The sequence below is a fragment of the Protopterus annectens genome, chromosome 1.part2 (assembly GCF_019279795.1).
Source record: "Protopterus annectens isolate FY-2018-M chromosome 1.part2, PAN1.0, whole genome shotgun sequence".
NCBI classification, from domain to species: Eukaryota; Metazoa; Chordata; order Ceratodontiformes; family Protopteridae; genus Protopterus; species Protopterus annectens.
The window spans coordinates 321,288,808-321,295,649 of NC_056727.1; the positions used below are offsets into that span (position 1 = coordinate 321,288,808).

The 6,842-nt window shown below is 36.6% G+C and overlaps 1 long non-coding RNA gene across 1 annotated transcript; it reads left to right on the forward strand.

The window, feature by feature from the left end:
• The first annotated feature begins 612 nt into the window (after positions 1-612).
• Positions 613-2,226, forward strand: LOC122792461. Its single transcript, XR_006363312.1, has 3 exons — positions 613-744; positions 1,165-1,392; positions 2,086-2,226. It is a non-coding gene; the product is annotated as an uncharacterized LOC122792461 (long non-coding RNA).
• Positions 2,227-6,842: the final 4,616 nt, after the last annotated feature.

The window sequence follows — 6,842 nt, forward strand, 5'->3', positions numbered from 1 at the left end:
TTTGTTTTCATTGTAAAACTCAATTGAGCAGAGCGAGCATTGCCCTATCCTTGCTGTGTCACAGTTCAGATTAATACAACGTATCTTACAAAACATAACCAAGAGATATGTACTAGGTACAGCTACACCGCTTGTGGTTTCTGAGTTATATAGTAAGGGCAAATGAGCTGCAGCACAGAAAAAATGGTATATCAAAAAGGAGATATTTTAAAACATAATGCTTGGTATAAGAAAACGGAACTATATATCACGGTATGCATTCTGGCAGATAACACAAACTAAAATATAACCTGTTATGAGTCAGGGTAAAAATTATTAAGGCAACTGGGCTAGTGGGCTTTCCTTCCCTTACTTTATTTGCTGAGAAACTAAAAGGCACCGAGTTAATCTTTACACAAACTTCTTTCGCTATTAGTTATGCAAACAACATAGAACTTTATTACGAAAATAACTACACGCACATGTCAGATAAGAACAAGAAACACATTCCAAAACGAATTTGCAAAGCACAAATCCACTACGCACATTTTCTTTTCAAAATTTGTATAGCTTCCTTGTTTTCAATCGCCAATACGATTATATCTTCTCACGTGGTCTGCAAGACTAGCGCTCCAATTAGTTGAAGTGATGACCCTTTAGTTTTATTTCCGGTTTGTCCGGAAAGAAATCAACTATTTCTTTCACTATGTGGGTTGCTGAGTGGTATGCTGTATAATATTTGGAAAGCTGTGTGATTCTCAGATGGTATTTTTCAGCGGTTCTCAAAAATAAATACTCGTTCCCCTTTTTACATCATCAACCAATAATTAATATATTTCAGATTTAGTGGTGATTTCCAAATACGTGTTGTGGTAGAAATGGGTAGAAGCACTTTTGTTAAACGTTTTGTGTGAATTCCTGCCAAGGACTAGGGTTTGGGTTGTAGCCTTTTCAAATACCCAAAGTGGTACTTTTTCAGAAACATGAGATTTTGCAGGACAAACCATATCTACAGCCAGTGCAAATGACAGAACTTCACTTTTTTTGCAAAAATAAAAGTTTATTCTTGTAGCATTTGAGTTATTCGTGCTGTTTCTTGTAACATATGGGTGCTTCATATATAAAATAACTGTTATGCAACCTTTTAAAGACAACTAATGACATATTTTTCTCTTAAAATTTCAGGACGTTTGCTGCTCATTTTTTTCCCACGTAGTAAAGAGCTGCCCGCTAAACCTGAAAATGATTCATTTTGCTTATCGGTTTTCCACGAGGTTATAGCAACAGTAAATAAACCTTGTTGTGGGAGTGGCTACTGTTGCGATCACGTGGCTCCTTGAAGGGCATTGCCACCTGCTTGTCAAAAGGTGTGTTTTGCAAGCACTTCCTGTGTTTGCGGCTTCTAAGTTACTGGTAAGTGTGACTGACTATTCGATCGTTTATCGTTGGTCTTTCAGTGGTCTGTATCTCTGTTATTGAATTATACTTTTTTTGTTTAGAATTTAAACTCTACCCAGTTTATCTTGTCAGTGTGTTTAACATTTTACAATTTACTTATCTTGTTAAGACACGCGCGAGGTTTTCTTTTTTCGGAACCTCTCATCATTTACTTAATGTAATAATTGGTATGTTTATTAAAAAGATCCAGTCATGGGAAAACCCGGTTCATGCTTGGTGCACCTGCCAAGCGGCTCCCGTGTTCCACTTATTCCTTGCCAGTTCTGTTCCACTTTGCTCCTTCTGATGGCTGCTCCACACATGTATATGTCTGTCCTTAATTTCTAGAGTTCAGGAAGTTTGACATCTAGCTTTCAAGGCTGACAACCGTTGTGTCTGTCTGTCCTTTATTTCTAGAGTTCAGGAAGTTTGACATCTAGCTTTCAAGGCTGACAACCGGAGCACTGGGTATTTATCGGGACCATGTCATGGCATTTGTGTGACCGAATAATGCACCCTGCTGCACCTGCCTCATACCCCCCAGCATGTTAAAAGGATCTTCACTTAACATATACTAATACCTTAAGTAAGAACATGACGGCTGTTTTTTTTCTTTTAACTGGTGGCCATATCATATTCATCGGGTTTTTAATCTTCTTTTTATTTTAGTTTATTTTCCCTTGAAGATGGCTGATGTGAGTCAGGAGGAAAAATTTTCTCTAAAAGAAGTGCTGGTGACTTTTCGTGCATGCCTTACTGAGGCACAAGAGGTTCTAGTAGATGAGTACGTCAACGGGTGGAAAGGACTTGTTAGGTAAGTTTGTTGCTGCTGTCAAGCAAATCTCACCTGCCTCTGATTATATCTGGGACGTCATTGATTTTGACTCAATGTCGTTGTGCCATTCATAAATCCCTCTTTTTGCAGTAAAGTTTGTGCATTACATTTAATAAATAACGACATTTATTACAATATGAGACTTCATTTACATCAGAAAATGTACGTTCATTTACGTCTTATTTAGAATTATCATATGGCTCTCTTTATACAAGGCACGTCCTATTTGTGTCTTCCGGGGGAAAAAGGACAACTGCTAGGAAAGGAAATATGATCCTCTGATTGTTGCATAAAACATTGATGATTCTTCTAAAGCACCTTAATGTGGTACAAAGAATCTAAACGACCCACATTTTACAAGGGTGCACATTCCATTTTAGCAAAAATGTGAAGTGCAATATTTTGCACTGGTTGTGGCAGTAGTTTGTCCTGCAAGGCTGCAAAGTTTAATGTTTCTGTGAAAAATGTTCCACTTTGGGATTTTGAAAATGTGACACCACTACTTCTTATTTTGTCCATTTTTCAAGTTAATAGTAACTGTTTTAAAAAGTATCCCTGATTTGCAGCATTTGTCTCTGCTTATTTATTTAACATTTATGTATAGCAAAAGTCTGACTGGGACAGAGGCAGAGCCCATTTTCAATGGATGCCTGGGGAGAAACGCTCCAGAAGGTTTGTTTATTTTTGGTTTTATCCGTTATTTTGGAGATATGAGGTTGAGCGCACTGGGACTGAGTGTAATATTTCCAATTGGCAATTACTTATCTTGGTTAAGATTACATTATACATCCTTGTAGTTGTGCAGTAGAATAGTAGTTGATGACTTGATTCAGCAAGATTTCAAGAATAAGCACTGTGACCAGCAATTTAGTACCTAATCTAGAGTGCTTGCACTTTTGGACATTTAGTGTTTTAGCATACATAGTGAAGTTGCTCAAGTGCTTAAAGAATACATCTTAAGCGCAATAAAACAATAATGTATCAGTGCTGCTGCGTAGTATATCTGCTTAGTATTTTTTGGGGGAGGTTGGTTATTCCTATCTTTACAAAGTTTTAACAGAAAGTTGTGATCTCCAACCTCTTTATGCATTGTAAGTTCACCCTTCTTCTACTGATGCATGATGACTTTCCAGCTACAGGGACATCTTCAGATATTGTCTGTGTCATAATGACATTATGATAATAATTAGTAATATTTTAACATTATTTTGTAATATGTTTTAGTTAAAATGATTGTAGTGTGGTTTTTCTGAAGATGGCTGTCCCCTGGACTGTAGGGAAAAATAGAATTTCCCAGCTGGGCAAATATACTTAAGTGACAATGATACCCACCATGTTCTCAGCTGTACTTGGGAGTCCGGTCCTCTACCACTAGACCACAATGGCCCAAAGGTTTCCATACAGAAACCTGGCATTGAACCAGGGGGGACCTTTAGATCTTCAGTCTAATGCTCTCCCAAGTGAGCTTTATTGCCCACTTTTGAATTGGCACTTAGTACATATTTAGAATTAGCACTACATCATGTACTTATTTGTATATAATTTTTCTAGTGTATCTATATGTTTCATTAAAACTGTAGATGTTGGTTTGGAGTTTCCAAATATTTGATCAGAGTATTAGATTTTCTTTTTCCCCACTGGAACTGATAGATGACTCCACTACCTTCACCCAGTTGCCCTGTTCATCTCATTGGGGAAGGGTGAGAACTAGGCATTCTCTGGCTAGGTAATGGTCCTCAGACCTACATTATTTTATATGTAGAGATAAAATTAAAGCAAACCTTACATTTACATTTGTATCATTTTATCATACCCCCACTCCCTTTTTTTTAATTTCTCCAAATCTTTTGGGTTTCTAATACCATGAGAGAAATGGACCCCATTCCTAAGTCAAAGTACAATTAAAGTTCATGAAATTAGTATTGTTTCAATCTTTGATGTCAGCCAGAAGTGCTCTTTGCAGCACCCGCAATGTGCCCATTAATGACTCCTTCTGCAATTCATACGGAGTTACGTGTATTGGTAACAGTAACATATCTAAATATGATTGTAGATTCTTTTTTATAAGACCCATTGTTTCTACTATGTTTTAGACTGTCTGGGTATTTTTCTTCCACATTGCTCTCATTTCTGCCTGCAAATCCTAGTATTTTATGACTTTGTGTCTCTCTGTACGCAAGACACTGTAGTCAATGTCTGTGGCAATTTCAATAATCAATGTTGCATTTGTCTTCTTTTCATAGACCACTATATCTGTTTTTCTAGCATCTGTCTTTTGAACTGTTGGTAATAGATAATCCCATGTGAAGTAAACTTCAACATTTTCTGTGATGCTTTGTGGCTCATGTTTCCACTGTTTTTCATCCACTTTAGTGCCATAATGTTTGCACAATCCCCAGCCCAACAATTGTGCCACATTGTTATGACTTTCAGTTGACAGTCCTTCTGCCATTAGTATGTCACAACCAGTAACAAGGTATGTGACTGTTTCCAATTCGGTTTTACCGAATCTACATTTGTTTGTTTCTCCCACATGTTCAGTGGACTTTGTAAACCAACGTGTATGTAGCCCACTATCTTGGGCCACCAATATTAACATTTAATTTCTTGGTTTGAATTTGCCTCTCCTTAACCATTCCTGCATTTGTTCCTGATCAACATGAGGTTCTTCCCGAAGTTGTCTATACTTGCAGCTGAATTTATGCATTTTCCACATTTCTTGACTTCTCATCTAGTCCTTCACTTTATAGTCTTTATTTTGTTTTTTTAGCACATGCAGTTGCTGCCTGATTTTTATCTATTTCTGGTTTTATTTCCATTCCTGCTTGACTCCCGATATGCTTTTGCTAGATAAAGCAGAGAAGTCATCTTAGATTTATTCTCCTCATGTTAAAAACTTTCACTACATTTGGTTCTTGTGAGGTCAGCAGATGTGTGGAGTCCCACGATTGCAGATCTGTACATGCAGTCAATTTCAAGGAAGCCAATCCTTCCTTCAGAAAGGGGAATATATAATCTTGGTATGCACTGATTTTTATAAATCATTTGGTGAGTTAAGTCTTCTAAAGTATTCCTTACTAAATTTTATTCACATTTGTACATGTTTTATTGTTGATCCTTCATCAATTCCCAAATATTTAATACACTCTCTCTTGCTCAAGTTCTTTTATATCACATTCCTGTCCCAGACTGATATTTTCCTGGTGCTGCAGTTTTCCTGCTTTAAAGGATGCTCTTGCACATTTATCAAGACCAAGTGACATTCAACTTGCAGTTGTGCGTTCAATTCCTCATCTGATGAGCTATACAATTTTTAAATCGACAAAGAAGATTGGAAGTTTTTACACTTTGTTTTCTAGGAGCCAAATTATAGCCATGGCCTAAGCTGTTAAATAGACAGCTTAATGGGTTAAGGGCAAGACAGAACAGCAGCGGTGACAGAGACTCACCCTGGAATATTCCCCTTTGAATTTTTATCCCTGGGATAATACTTTATCCTTTATCATGGCTTAATTGCAGAGTAGTCTCCCACTGTTTAATGGTCACTGTAATGTAGTCAATCAGTGTAGGGTGTATCATATACATTTTAAGCACTTTTTTATCTATGAATGTGGGATACTGTTGAATGCTTTTTTGTAGTCAGTCTATGCCATTCTTAGATTCTTCCCCTTTTGACAGTTCTCCACTATAACTTTAACAACAAATGATTCATTGTTCCATATGACTTTCCTTTATTGCCATTTTGTTCTACTGCCATAATTGAGTTTTCTTCTGAATGACTGTAAACTCTGTCTGCATCAATTCCCATGTATAGATTATACGTCATCGGAAGGTAGGTTATCGGCATATAATTTTTAGGGTAGCTTGCAGGTTCACTCTTAAGTAAGAGCATTGTTTTTCCTGTTGTTAGTCAGGTTGGTGCCTCTTCAGGGTGTGGATATCTTACTCGTGGCTAAATCTTTGTGCAAAGGTGTTAATACTTTTAACCAAAAGTTAGGTACTGCATCTGGGCCTGGGGTTTTCCAATTAGAGGCTTTTCTTAACTTTGTTTCAATCTCTCTGGCTGTTACTTCATCCCATTTCATATCCTGTACCTTTAAACTTTTTATTCTTTCTTTTACTTTTTCTATCCATTTAGCATCTTTGTTGCGTTCCACAGGATCTTTATAGATACTTCCAAAATGTATCCATTACTTTTTTTTGGCAGATTTTCAATTCCTTTTATCTTGTTTCCCAGTTCTCTGTCAAACTTTTTGGGTCATCAATAAATTACTTATTTTGTACTTTTCCTTTATATTTATCTGTGTATCTCTTACTTTTTCCACCTGTGCTGAGATTTTTAGTTTATTTGCGATAGTGCATGATAGATCATGGTCCGTTATAATATTGTGCATTGCTTTTATCACGTCTATCTTTCTTAGAATTTTTGTTGATCTGTTCCCTCTTCTATATTCTTCTAACAGTGACACTTCTTGTCTTAATTTCTTTATATTTTTCTCTGTTCAATACTTCTATGATGGTATTCTATTTCTCCCCGTCCTTTCACTCACTACCCCGTGTTTTTGTGGTAGAACTTTATCAATTATTAATT